The sequence below is a fragment of the Amblyomma maculatum genome, chromosome 3 (genome assembly GCF_055883805.1).
Source record: "Amblyomma maculatum isolate TAMU_Amacu chromosome 3, ASM5588380v1, whole genome shotgun sequence".
Taxonomy (NCBI): Eukaryota; Metazoa; Arthropoda; class Arachnida; order Ixodida; family Ixodidae; genus Amblyomma; species Amblyomma maculatum.
The window spans coordinates 125434789-125450203 of record NC_139346.1 but is presented as its reverse complement, the minus strand read 5'-3'; positions in this window follow the sequence as shown (position 1 = coordinate 125450203).

Here is a 15415-nt window from a genome sequence, read left to right as displayed (position 1 = left end):
CCGGAGAGCTTCTTTTTGCACTTCCTTCTCCTCCTCTGTGCGCATGCCTGACAATATTATGCCGTGCCGAGATACACGGTAATGAAAAGTCAGAAGGAATGTGAGGTGTATGCAGCAAGCGGGTTTTGTTTTATGCCACAAGAGCTCGCAATTTGCACTCTCATTGCGCGTACGAGATGCTAGTTTATGTGGCTCGCGGTATAGTCAAGCGAGTCGCATGTCTTACTCGTGTCTTTATTCGATAACAGAGCGTGGAAAAAGCGCAAACTTAAGAGCGCGCGCGCGTGCCAATTTCCCGGACGGCGAAGGAGCACTGCCCCAGATAGTGTGCCGTGTACAGCGCGCACAGCCGGCGGGCGAGGATATTCGAAGAGGAAAGTGCCGGAGTGGAGGAGAGTGTCGCTATTTTCAAATTATCGAGGGGCTTCGTGGCGCACACCTCTACCAAAGGCTCGTTCGAGCTTCGGGGTCTCAGAAGAGGCGCCTGGTTAAACTGGAGTTGCCATCGAGCGCTCGACCCCTCAATGACAGCTTTCTTTTTTTTTTTGCGAAAACACTACTACGCGCATTTTCAAGCCCTTCGCCTAACACGGCAGTGGACACATTTGACCTTAAGCGAAGTGACGTCATACCAGCTGCAGAGAAAAGAGGCCCCAGCTCGGCTCGTGGGAGAACATGGCAGGGGACAACGTGCCGCGCTTAGCGCGCCGCTCACCAGTGGCGCTGCTGTCGGTGTGACCACTAGCTTAGAACTGACCAATCTAAACTGGGAAAAGGCAGAAAAAAATATTCCTAAAAACACATCTACAGGAATAGAGGAATTCCGATCAAGCTGATTAATGAACTTGGTCCAAAAAGTAAGGAAACGTTGTTAAAAGCTCTGGAAACAGTCATAACGAATAAGCAAATTCTGGACAGCTGGCGGCAGAGTAAAATGAATTTGATTTATAAAGGGAAAGGAGAAAGGATGCGCATAAAATCCTACAGGCCGATTACCATAACATGTGTTATGTACAGGTTGGCCATGCAGGCAGTGAAATTAAAGGTGCAATCATGGGTAGAAAGTAATAAGATACTCGGAGAACTTCAGAACGGCTTTAGAAATGGTAGGCGCTTAGATGATAGCCTGTTCGTGCTTACCCAATGCATCGAAATATCTAGAGTGGAAAATAGACGTTTGTATTTGGCCTTCCTGGACATAAACGAGGCGTACGACAACATAAACAGGGAACTCCTGTGGAACACATTAAAAGAAGGTATCGGTTATGAGATAATAGAGTTCCTATTATCTCATACGGGGATAACACAGTGGAACTTACTTGGGAAGGGACAAGAAGTACGGAAGATGTCAAAGTATGCAAAGCATTAAGACAAGGCTGTCCTCTATCACCGCTGCTGTTCATGCTTTATATGATAAACCTGGAACGAAGGATACAAGACAGTAACCTAGGTTTTAACCTGTCATATAGATTAGGTGGAAAGGCGGTAGAGCAGCGCCTCCCCGGTTTGATGTATGCAGACAATATTGTGCTGCTAGCTGTGAGCCTGGAAGAATTGCAAACTCTAGTTGAGTATTGCGGAGACGAAGGGGACGCTCTAGGCTTCAGTTTTAGCGCAGTTAAGTCGGGTCTGATGATTTTTAACGGTTCAACTGTTCAGGGTCTTCAAATACAAGGCCATGAAATACCCAGAGTAGCAGAATACAAATATCTGGGGGTATGGGTAAACGAAGGATTGGCATACATTGGAAAGCATGAGCAATCACTTAAGGCCAAATGAATGCCGGGATAATGAAGCATAGGGCATTGTGGGGGTACAACATGTATGAGGTTTTGAGGGGTATTTGGAAAGGAATTATGGTGCCCGGACTTACTTTCGGAAATGCGGTTTTATGCCTAAAATCAGAGGTACAGTCGACATTAGAAATAAATCAGAGAGCCGTTGGACGATTAGCACTAGGTGCCCACGGCAAAACCATAAATGAGCCGGTACAGGGAGATATGGGCTGGGCATCTTTTGATATATGGGAAGTTCAGAGTAAAATATTATATGAAGAACGCCTGAGGAAATCGGACAGTAACAGATGGGCAGCTAAAGTATTTAAATACCTGTACTTAAAAAGCGTTGACTCACAATGGTGGAAAAGGGCTAGGAAACTAACTAGTAAGTATGCTAGTCACAAGGACGGAGAAATAAAGAGCATTAAGCAACATGTGAAAAACACAGAAGGTAAAAATTGGATAAATTCGATGGAGAAGAAACAGAGTGTGAAATTATACCGAAAGTGAAAAATGCAGATCAGGAAGGAAGTTTTCTTTGATAACTCAAGAGGCAGTGCCCTACTTTGTGAAGCTAGATCAGGGTGCCTTAGAACACGCAGCTACAAAAAGAAATTTGACAATGAAGATGATGCATGTGCTGCATGTGGTAACTCCAGTGAAACAATTGACCATATACTCGAATGTAATGGTATCCACCCGGAAGTTGATGCAGGCGCAGTAACTGTTCCTGAAGCTCTGGGGTTTAGAGATACCAGTGGCCGGGTGAATAAACCGGCGGTGGAAACTAGCAAAAAACGACTGGAAGATTGGTGGCTTAAAAGTAGAGAAGTGACATAATGTTAGTAATGTAGAAAAAAAATTTAAGAAATAGAATGATGGTTTAGTTAACCAATCTAAATCAATAAAGATATAGGGAGAAAAATGAGCATGATAGGTACTGCTACCACCCCGTTTCAAAGGGGACGCTCCTATATTCTATCCATCCATCCATCATACCAGGTGCAGAGAAGAGGGGCCCCAGCTCGGTCAACACTGGTGGTGTTGGCTCGGCTCGTCGGAGAACACGGCTAGGCTAGAACTTTTTGAGGTGTGCAAAGCAGCCACCGAAAGCTGCCCCCAAAATGCGCCAATGCCGCGTGGGGGCGCTGAAGACAGCGGCGCCGTCAGAGCGAGCGGCGTCTGCTCGAGTGTTTCTACGTGATATGGTTTGTCAATACGCGACCGGGCCGCAGAGACGACGACCACTTGGAGATTAGGCAGAGATTGGCCAAAGCTCAGAATTTGGGAAAGGTATCTGGAAACAGAATGTATAAATTTGAAAATACTGCTTTGACTTCAGTACACATAAGTACATTGTAGAGGAGTCAGATAACCTTGATGAACTCTGTGTGTTGATAAATTATCGTTGCGCAGCCGCTGAATTATTTCAAAGCATGAAAGAAAGGCGCCAATGTTCCCCTTTAATTGCCTTAAGTGCAACTGTCTCGCAAAGGTGACGGTGCGTGATCAATAGTAACTGGGCCACTCGATGTTGCAGGCCTGAAGAAGACGGACCTTAATCATAAATGTAAAGGACGACATCTTCATCTGGAGCCTGGCGCCACGATCTCATCGTGCGCACTGGCCAGGGGTGTAAATGCAGCAAGGAGGGCAGAGGTCCAGGCCGACAAAGTGATGTAGCGGCGGTCTTCGTACTGGTGCCAGGCGCGGACGACACCACTGAGATGGTCTTCCGCGACAGGGAGCGTCGTGGCTGGAGACCAGGCGGAACGCCGGGCATCAGTGTCGACAAGTTCGACCCAAGCTTCGGCGTCATCAGAGAAGTCATGGAACTCCGGAAGCGGTACCGATGGTACTGGGCATCCGGAGGACATCGAGACGGGGCCAAGTGCTGCAGCGAAAGTGTCCCCTAACAGTTTCTGAAATTCTTTACGGAAATATGTTACACTATTTGCAAGCATGTAATTACACGCTGTTGTATTTCATGGCAATGCCGCCATGCAGTTAAAAAATGCAATCAGAGAAAAAGCTATTGCAGCTCCAGCTGCTCGTCATGTGTGCACTAGCGCAAAGAGTGAACACATACTTTTTTTCTTTGATCAACAATGAGCAATTCAAAATTTTAGCAGTACTTGATTTCAGTCTTCAGTTTGTAGATTTCCAGAAAACCACTTTGATACTTTCATGCGTCATACAAGAAGCATGCAGTACATAGAAAAATGAAGATATAGTGTAGACTATGCTCAAAATTGAAGGAAATTTCTTTCGATGCCACATAAACGAGCTATCGCACCAAAAAAATATAGCATTGCTTCAATGGGACGTATTGCCAAGAAACACGGACTTGAGAAAATGAAGGTCATGTTGACTTTCATTATTCGGGTCCAGTTATTATGTAGACAAAATTTGCGAAGAATTAAAGTCTTGCTCGAGATCATTCATATCAGGATATCGATGAAATAATATTGAGAATACAGAGCATTCTATGTAGGTATACAAAAGTGCTATTTAGAGTAAGCACTATATGAAGAAAAAAGGAGGATGTGCAAAAAAAATTTATTGCAACATGCAGTAAGAGCTGTGCCGCTCAAGTACTGTGGGGCCCCACAGCCCCTTTTAGCGTTTCGAACCGCGCGCGCTTTTTTCTGTTTGTGTTGGTGTCCGCCCGGGCAGCGCGAGTACGCATGAGCGAGCTGCCCGGAACGGGGGCGGCATGTTATCGGCGCGAGACAGAGAGTAGATAAGCGCGTTGGAAGCAAGGCTTTTTTTTTTTCGCCGGGAGGCCGGCCACAGAAGGGCGGCGTGGCAGCGTCCCAAGCCGGCGGGATGTAGACGGACGACGGAGCGGAGTCCTGCGAGGCGAAGACGGAAGCGGCACCTTCAAGGAAGCCTTAGGAGTGTTAGCGTGAGTGCTGCCACGCGAGTAGCAATGTTTTTGTACCGTGATCAACGCTTTGGCCCTATTACTCGCCCATCGCGCCGCAGTGTGTTTTGTGTTGTCGCGGTGAAGCCCTGACCCTTGTTCCGTTTTATCCTCATAGTCCATTGTCGCGAACTTCGACGGCATGTTTCCAGCGCAGTTTTGACCAATGCTGTTTCTTTTCTATTTTATACTTTTCTGTTGATCCGGAATAAACCGGTGTTTTTAAGAAAGACTTGGTTTTCACTCGTCGGGCGAGACCATCGCTCGCGAAAGCGTATTCTAGAAGGCGGCCGGAGCCTCCATTTGGCGCCCAACGTGATTTCTACTCGAGCTTTGGCTTGCCCCGCGAGTGTACCAATTTGAGGTTCATGCAGTTTCGTGCGTAGCGATGTCGGACTTACCGGGTGCAAGCGCCCGGTTAACGGAGACAGTTCGGCCTCCCACACGGGCGGTTCCGAGCATGAGCACTCAGAAGACAGGAAAAGCAAACCGTCGGACATTTGTAGCGGAATTCTTGGCCTCCTGAACGAGCTACTGGAATCAAAGGCACATTTCAGAGAATTGGTAGGAAGCGAGGCAGTTTTGTTAACGCCCACTCCCTTGTATCGCGATAATCAGCTGCGGCTGAATTTGGCCGTGCCAAGGTTCTAAGGATACGCCGATAAGAAATCTGTGTGCGATTTTCTCGATGAAATCGACGATTATCAGATGGCAATGGCAATTTCGGACAGCGCTCTGGTCACGCGCGTGCTTCCCGTAGCTTTGGTAGGTTCCGCAGCAACCTGGAGGCGTAGACAGCGGCCGTTCGCAACAAAGCAGGATTTTATAGACCGTTTTCGAGAAGAGTTTTTGCCGCCTGACTATGACATCCGTATGAAAGACGAGCTTTGCACCAGGACGCAAGGCGAAAGCGAGGGTTTGCTAGAGTTTTTGCGCAGTTTTCAAGAGCTGCATGAGCGGGCAGATCCTGCAGTTCCGGAACCAGAGAAGGTGGCTCGTGCTATACATCGGTGCCATCCAAGGTACCAGCCATATCTCCGGCGTCGCCAGTTCGCGAACTTCGATGACATGGCTAGAGAAGCATCCCGCATCGAGGCATCTTTCCTGGCGGAGCTCCAGTACAAACCACCTCCCCCTGCAGAGACTTGCCTTGAGCCGTCCTGTGCGTGGCCTGGATCATCGGCAGCACGCAGCCTGGAGACGCCAGGCTGCCGTACGGAGGCTGGCGACTTGCACGGAGTCACAAGCCCTGATGCGTCTACTCAGGTGACGAGCCGATTTCATGGGGCGACAGGTCAGACGGGACCCCGTGTCTTCTTGCCATACGCAGGCGCTGGTACCCCTTGTGTGGCAGCAGTTGGGACACCCCACGTCAGAACGCGCAAATCCCGGAGATCTACAGCGGCTGCCGGCTACCAGTCACCATCGGGTGCAACGTGGACGTCACCATCGGGTGCAACGTGGACGTCACCATCGGGTGCAACGTGGACGTCACCATCGGGTGCAACGTGGACGTCACCATCGGGTGCAACGTGGACGTCACCATCGGGTGCAACGTGGACGTCACCATCGGGTGCAACGTGGACGTCACCATCGGGTGCAGCGTGGACGTCACCATCGGGTGCAGCGTGGACGTCACCATCGGGTGCAGCGTGGACGTCACCATCGGGTGCAGCGTGGACGTCACCACCGGGTGCAGCGTGGACGTCACCACCGGGTGCAGCGTGGGTGTCACCACCGGGTGCAGCGTGGGTGTCACCTACGGGTGCAGCGTGGACGTCACCACCGGGTGCAGCGTGGACGTCACCACCGGGTGCAGCGTGGACGTCACCTACGGGTGCAGCGTGGACGTCACCTACGGGTGCAGCGTGGACGTCACCTACGGGTGCAGCGTGGACGTCACCTACGGGTGCAGCGTGGACGTCACCTACGGGTGCAGCGTGGACGTCACCTACGGGTGCAGCGTGGACGTCACCTACGGGTGCAGCGTGGACGTCACCACCGGGTGCAGCGTGGACGTCACCACCGGGTGCAGCGTGGACGTCACCACCGGGTGCAGCGCGGACGTCACCACCGGGTGCAGCGCGGACGTCACCACCGGGTGCAGCGCGGACGTCACAACCGGGTGCAGCGCGGACGTCACCACCGGGTGCAACGCGGACGTCACCACCGGGTGCAACGCGGACGTCACCACCGGGTGCAACGCGGACGTCTCCTACCGGTGCAACGCGGACGTCTCCTACCGGTGCAACGCGGACGTCTCCTACCGGTGCAACGCGGACGTCTCCTACCGGTGCAACGCGGACGTCTCCTACCGGTGCAACGCGGACGTCTCCTACCGGTGCAACGCGGACGTCTCCTACCGGTGCAACGCGGACGTCTCCTACCGGTGCAACGCGGACGTCTCCTACCGGTGCAACGCGGACGTCTCCTACCGGTGTAACGCGGACGTCTCCTACCGGTGTAACGCGGACGTCTCCTACCGGTGCAACGCGGACGTCTCCTACCGGTGCAACGCGGACGTCTCCTACCGGTGCAACGCGGACGTCTCCTACCGGTGCAACGCGGACGTCTCCTACCGGTGCAACGCGGACGTCTCCTACCGGTGCAACGCGGACGTCTCCTACCGGTGCAACGCGGACGTCTCCTACCGGTGCAACGCGGACGTCTCCTACCGGTGCAACGCGGACGTCTCCTACCGGTGCAACGCGGACGTCTCCTACCGGTGCAACGCGGACGTCTCCTACCGGTGCAACGCGGACGTCTCCTACCGGTGCAACGCGGACGTCTCCTACCGGTGCAACGCGGACGTCTCCTACCGGTGCAACGCGGACGTCTCCTACCGGTGCAACGCGGACGTCTCCTACCGGTGCAACGCGGACGTCTCCTACCGGTGCAACGCGGACGTCTCCTACCGGTGCAACGCGGACGTCTCCTACCGGTGCAACGCGGACGTCTCCTACCGGTGCAACGCGGACGTCTCCTACCGGTGCAACGCGGACGTCTCCTACCGGTGCAACGCGGACGTCTCCTACCGGTGCAACGCGGACGTCTCCTACCGGTGCAACGCGGACGTCTCCTACCGGTGCAACGCGGACGTCTCCTACCGGTGCAACGCGGACGTCTCCTACCGGTGCAACGCGGACGTCTCCTACCGGTGCAACGCGGACGTCTCCTACCGGTGCAACGCGGACGTCTCCTACCGGTGCAACGCGGACGTCTCCTACCGGTGCAACGCGGACGTCTCCTACCGGTGCAACGCGGACGTCTCCTACCGGTGCAACGCGGACGTCTCCTACCGGTGCAACGCGGACGTCTCCTACCGGTGCAACGCGGACGTCTCCTACCGGTGCAACGCGGACGTCTCCTACCGGTGCAACGCGGACGTCTCCTACCGGTGCAACGCGGACGTCTCCTACCGGTGCAACGCGGACGTCTCCTACCGGTGCAACGCGGACGTCTCCTACCGGTGCAACGCGGACGTCTCCTACCGGTGCAACGCGGACGTCTCCTACCGGTGCAACGCGGACGTCTCCTACCGGTGCAACGCGGACGTCTCCTACCGGTGCAACGCGGACGTCTCCTACCGGTGCAACGCGGACGTCTCCTACCGGTGCAACGCGGACGTCTCCTACCGGTGCAACGCGGACGTCTCCTACCGGTGCAACGCGGACGTCTCCTACCGGTGCAACGCGGACGTCTCCTACCGGTGCAACGCGGACGTCTCCTACCGGTGCAACGCGGACGTCTCCTACCGGTGCAACGCGGACGTCTCCTACCGGTGCAACGCGGACGTCTCCTACCGGTGCAACGCGGACGTCTCCTACCGGTGCAACGCGGACGTCTCCTACCGGTGCAACGCGGACGTCTCCTACCGGTGCAACGCGGACGTCTCCTACCGGTGCAACGCGGACGTCTCCTACCGGTGCAACGCGGACGTCTCCTACCGGTGCAACGCGGACGTCTCCTACCGGTGCAACGCGGACGTCTCCTACCGGTGCAACGCGGACGTCTCCTACCGGTGCAACGCGGACGTCTCCTACCGGTGCAACGCGGACGTCTCCTACCGGTGCAACGCGGACGTCTCCTACCGGTGCAACGCGGACGTCTCCTACCGGTGCAACGCGGACGTCTCATACCGGTGCAACGCGGACGTCTCATACCGGTGCAACGCGAGCGTCTCATACCGGTGCAACGCGGACGTCTCATACCGGTGCAACGCGGACGTCTCCTACCGGTGCAACGCGGACGTCTCCTACCGGTGCAACGCGGACGTCTCTTACCGGTGCAACGCGGACGTCTCCTACCGGTGCAACGCGGACGTCTCCTACCGGTGCAACGCGGACGTCTCCTACCGGTGCAACGCGGACGTCTCCTACCGGTGCAACGCGGACGTCTCCTACCGGTGCAACGCGGACGTCTCCTACCGGTGCAACGCGGACGCCTCCTACCGGTGCAACGCGGACGTCTCCTACCGGTGCAACGCGGACGCCTCCTACCGGTGCAACGCGGACGTCTCCTACCGGTGCAACGCGGACGCCTCCTACCGGTGCAACGCGGACGCCTCCTACCGGTGCAACGCGGACGCCTCCTACCGGTGCAACGCGGACGCCTCCTACCGGTGCAACGCGGACGCCTCCTACCGGTGCAACGCGGACGCCTCCTACCGGTGCAACGCGGACGCCTCCTACCGGTGCAACGCGGACGCCTCCTACCGGTGCAACGCGGACGCCTCCTACCGGTGCAACGCGGACGCCTCCTACCGGTGCAACGCGGACGCCTCCTACCGGTGCAACGCGGACGCCTCCTACCGGTGCAACGCGGACGCCTCCTACCGGTGCAACGCGGACGCCTCCTACCGGTGCAACGCGGACGCCTCCTACCGGTGCAACGGTGTCGCCATCAGGTGAGAAGCGGGCGTCGCCCCCGGGCACAACTTGTCCTCCGATTCGCAGATCCAGGACAACACAGGGGAGGGTGTTTTGGTCATCGCACCATCCAGCGGCCAGGCCGCACAGACGTGGCCAACCACCGGGAGAGCTGATCCAGTCGCTACCTTTCCTGCCTGAATCGAACCAGGTGCCACAGACACAGGTGTCTTCGACACAGGTACCATTGTCACCACCTGCGCATGAGGCAGACCCCGAGAAGCCCTACAAACACTCGGTGAGTGCAGTCCCGTCAACTTCTTTTGAGGAAAGCCAACCAGACAAGACCCCGCTGGTCTTGGTCAAAATGGCCGGACTGGAGCTTACGGCCCTTTTAGACACAGGGTCTACAGTGTCAGTCTTCGGCGATCAGGTGAAAAATTCCTGCGAGACAAAATGTGTCCGGTTACGGAGTGTAAACACTAACCTTCGTATGGCGTCGACTCACATAGTACCCGCAACCTCAGCAGCCCGCCTAACAGTTGCTATAAATGGTCGAAAGATTAGACAGCGTTCCTTACACCTCCCCGGACTATCCTGGCCAGTCATACTAGGCCGTAACTTCATAGTGAAGGCAGGAATCGTGATAGATCTCAGTAAGGGAACCTACCGGTATGGCACCGGTACAGAAGCATTTCAGTTCAAGACTAAGATCGCTGAGCCACAGTCACAGTTGCTTGCCACGAACGGAAATTCGGCCAATATCACAGGCTGTGGTATTCTAACCGTTTTGATTTCCTTCACGGGGTCACCAGCGGAAAAAAGCAGAATCGAGACAATGCTCAGGCCCTTGGCAGCAATGTTCACGGAGGCTCCGGGGAAGGCCAACGTACTAACCCACAGGATTGACACCGGCGATGCTCGTCCTATCAGATTCAATACAAGGCCCTTGAGTGTCCACAAGCGAGCGCTGCTGGATGGGGCCATCGACGAAATGGTGGCTACCGGTGCGGTGACACCATCAAAAAGCCCCTGGGCGTTTCCTGTTGTTCTCGCGCCTAAGAAGGATGGAACAGCACGGTTGTGTGTCGATTATCGACGTCTGAATGCGGTGACAGTGCGAGACTCTTACCCTTTCCCGTCTGTTGACTCTGTCATGTACTACTTGGGTCAGCAAAATTTTTTACAACTCTTGACTGCAGTAGGGGATTTCTGCAAATCCCGATTGACCACTGCGACATTGAGAAAACGGCTTTCACTTGCCACCGGGGACTGTTCGAATTTGTGCGCTTGCCTTTCGGGTTGTGCAATTCACCTGCTACTTTTCAACAGGTGATGGATATTGTGCTCGGAGACGCTAAATTTAACTACGCTATGGCCTACATGGATGAGTAGTAGTGTTCTCAGAAAGCTTAGAAGAGCACCTCCGTCATCTAACGAATGTCCTTCAACGAATGCAGAAGGCGGGCATCACCATTAACCCCGGCAAGGTTCAGTTGGTGACAAGCACAATCAATCTTCTTGGGTTCATTGTGGAACAGAAGATGGTTTGATCCTGCGGTATATACCTGCTGCGGACACCGACAGTGGTGAGTCCGCATTTCGTGTGGTCGTTCCTAAGGGCCTACGTAAGCATTTTCTAGAGTATTTTTACGATACACGCCTCGCAGGTCACAGCGATGGCAAGAAAACATATGACAAATTCTGTCGCGTTGCAACATGGCCCCGCATGAGAAGGGATGTCCTGACATTCGTCCGCACTTGTCATACCTGCCAGACCGCGAAGCCAAGGGGAGGAAAACCACCGGGCCTCATGCAACCTGTAGAGAGCCGATACCCATGGGAAATTGTAGCTTGCGACATAATGGGTCCCTATCCCAGATCAGTGAAAGGGAATCGCTACTTGTTAGTAATTACTGATCATTTCTCGAAATGGGTAGAATTGTATCCCCTGAGTAGGCTAGACTCGAAAATAATTTGGGATAAGCTACTAGAAACATTCACTCGCTTTGGTTTCCCAGCTCAGCTTATCACTGATAATGCCACGTATTTCACCGGTAGGATATTCACTGCCACTTGCAAAGTTCTTGGCGTGCAGCACAAAAAGACTACGCCCTGCCATCCTCAAGCAAACATTACAGAGCGAGTGAATCGAAATCTCAAGACTATGATGGTGGCATTCACGGAGCGACACAAGGACTGGGACGCTCGAATCCAGGAGATGGCCTTCGCCACAAGAACCACGGTAAACCGGTCAACAGGTTTTACGCCAGCGGCCATTCTCCTTGGTCGTGAGCTCAGGTTCTCTATTGAGCATGCTCTGAATGGCTCTGATTTACCGGGTCTTAGCCATTCTAAATTCGCTCATGACCTTTCCAGCCGCTTGGCCGAGACTCTGAAGGAGGCAAGGGAAAACCTGGACCTTGCCCGCCTGGAACACTGTAACCAGTACAACAAGGGAAGGCGACTTTTGGAATTCACAGTCGGCGACAAAGTCCTTCGCCGCACGCACCCACTAAGTGATGCAGCAAAAGGGTTTGCTGCTTCTCTCGCTCCACGATGGACTGGCCCTTACACGAGAACAAAGCGCGCGTCTCGGCTTTCTTACTTTATTTGCCATGTGCAGGGTGATCGAGAAGCCGGACCAGTCAACGTGGCCGATCTCAGAGCTTACCACGGCCGTCCACTAGCCACATAGAACCACTTGACCTACCAGGCACTACGGCTACCCACGCTCGGCGGATACCTCCAAGCATGCGCCCCGCCAGCAGCAGTACCAGTTCCACCCTTATCCCGCGCTATTTTTGTTTTACACGTCGGGAGGTGTCCCGTCTTGAGAGGGGGGGAGTGTGGGGCCCCACAGCCCCTTTTAGCGTTTCGAACCGCGCGCGCTTTTTTCTGTTTGTGTTGGTGTCCGCCCGGGCAGCGCGAGTACGCATGAGCGAGCTGCCCGGAACGGGGGCGGCATGTTATCGGCGCGAGACAGAGGGTAGATAAGCGCGTTGGAAGCAAGGCCAAGGTCAATGTACAACTGGTCGCGCAACTTGGAAGAAAACGCGTGCAGCTGCCTACTGCCAGCGGCATCAACTCGATGATGAGGGCTCCTGCGAACTGTGAGGCAAATTACTAGCGCACAGAAAATAAGATCTGCCAGAACTCCAAAGAACTAGAAAGTAAACATAATATTCTCACTCAGGAATGAATGCAGTTTTTGTTTCTTGTGTAAGAAAAAACGTGTCACATTTTTAATAATATTTTAACTTGTTTCTAACGGCCTCTCTCGGCCACTTATTATCCGCTGCGTAGTCATAGAGAAAGAGATTGGTAAAGAGCGGTCACTCGGCGAAAACTGGCCCCAGGAAATGACGCGCGACTTTTTGCGCTGCCGCCGATTGATGGATGGCGGCACCAACGTGCGCATGCGCGGACGCGCGCGCGACGGCACTCGCTGCAGCGGTAACCCGCCGGAGCAGACAAGAAGTTGTCGAGGGGAGCGGTTGTGTGCTGGTGCCTCGCCGCGCTTGTGCGGCACAGACCTCTCGTGGGCTGCTGCGCGGAACGACAGCGGTTTGGAACGACGGCAAGGTGAGCAACGTTTTTCGCTTAACTACGCTGCATTTCAAGCAGTTTACGCTGACCATGCCGGCCGGTGCCAATAAGTTTCGCAGCTCGTGAACAGCCGCGCCAGCTGTTCAGGCGCAGTTCGTTACGCCGTAACTCTGGCGGTTCCCAACCACAGCGAGGTGTAATATGTTGTGTTCTCGGGAAACAGCTTCATTTCGAACAGTTTAGCTCGTAACGCTTGAGAAAGTGGCATGTGAAGGCATCAAGGCACGCCGTTGCGCCAAAATGGCGTGTTCGCCGGCCGGTGCGGCCATGGTGACGCAGTTTGCCGAACGGCTAGGTTTGCTAAGTGTCGCGTTTAGCAGAGCAACGGTAAAGTGAGAAACGTTTCATTCTTGACTTTCTTGTCAAACTACGCAGTATTTCAGGCAGTTTAGCTCAGTACGGTGGTCTGCGCTTCACAAAGTCGCACATGAAGGGCAGCCAGCAGGCATGACAAGGCGCTCGCCAATATGGCTCGCCGGCCGCGATGACATGTGACATGGCGCGAGGTTTTGCGAACGGCTAGTTTTGCGTGGTGTCGCGTTTAACAGGGCAACCGCAAGGTGAGAAATGTTGCATTTTGTAAAACTGCGAGGCATTTCGGGCAGTTTAGCTCTGCGCGGTGGTCTGCGCTTCACAAAGTCGCGTATGAAAGGCAAGCCAACATGGCGTGCTCGCCGGCCGCGGTTTTGCGAACGGCTAGTTTTGCGTGGTGTCGCGTTACATTTAACAGGACAACGTTAAAGTGAAAAATGTTTTATTATGCGGCAAGCTTCATTGCTTCAGCTGTTCAGTGCTCTTGAAGAATATTGTTAGTTTAGTGGCTGTTATTTCACGCTCTGTAGACATGCATTTTCAGATAGGTTCGGTTAGCCTGCATTTCCTGACCTCTACGTTGCAAGAGTAGCTTTTGTATCAATTTTACGAATGACAGCTTTTCTGTTCTGGATCATAACTGCTGCTCACCAAGTTTTCAGTACCCACCCACATGCACAGATGTGTGCGCGGTGCAGTGGCCTTACATTTCATTGCAACCTTTTGCATCATGTTCATTCCTTTTCCAACAGCACTGCATGGACTCACGGACTGCAGCCGAAGCACGGCAGATGCGACGAGTGAATGATGTGGCCTTTCCTCAAGCGTCAGTACTCCTCTCTGCCCTGGACAATACTAGTTACCCTTGCTAAGGTAGCCGCGACTGGGACTGTGTAGTTTATGTATAATGCCTGTTTTGTTATATATCATTTGCAATAATTCGGAAATCAGTTATGCTATTTTTTGTCTCTACCTAAGTGCTGTTTCTCACCTTGTGTATTTTTATTTTTCTGTATTATGCACATCGCCTAATGTGTGTCAAGTATTGTCAATGCATCCGTCTACATCTGTTGCATCTCGTGTTTTATATGCAGCAAAATAAATTCATTTCACGAAGCACTTGGCGTCTTTTCTGCACTACTGTTTTGCAAAGGCTGTGACGCAGCTGCGTTGGTGGGCAGTTTAGAGAACTGGGAATCTATTTTTCCTGTTGTTATGCCTGCTGAAAATAAATAGAAACACTAGCAGACCATTTAAAACCAAAATAATGCGCCAAAAGGGCAGGGAAGGGCGCAGCGCATGACTAGCATTCAAATCGCGCGCCCTTCAGCAAGACCGGATGTAGTTGCCGCCGGCCGCTTGGTGCACTACAGTCAAATGGGCCGTTGGGCCCTATGGGAGTGTCCGCTCTTTACCAATCTCTTTCTCTATGGCGTAGTTGCCCAAAGCTCAGACATGGCGGCTTTTTTCATCCGCGGAATGGGTGCGTCATCGGCCCCGGTTCAACGTTCATCGTTGCGCGCTGCGTACAGAGTGGGTTATCTGTAACAAACAGTCAGTATTTTATTATGCTGGTTGTGGTAGAGCTTTACAGCAAGGCGAAGACTCTGTGTGCTCGATGAGAGACTGATTGCCGCTGCATGTGCGCATTTCCGGACGATGGGACAATGCTGCGTCACAGCTCGGCGGTTCGGCTCGGCCTCCCAGGCATGTCGCAAAAGTGGTGGCTTAATTGTTTTACGGATACACGTCTGCATGAGCGGCGTATCGCTGCATGTTTTAATTGAACGGTGAAGGTGAGATTTTATTGCCCCCAAGATGCGTGTCGCATTGCTCAAAGCCTTCCGTTCTGCTCCCTTTGCTGCGTGTTTTGCTTACTGCGTCGTATTACCGCACCAACTTTCGCTGAACGTGCTTTAGCT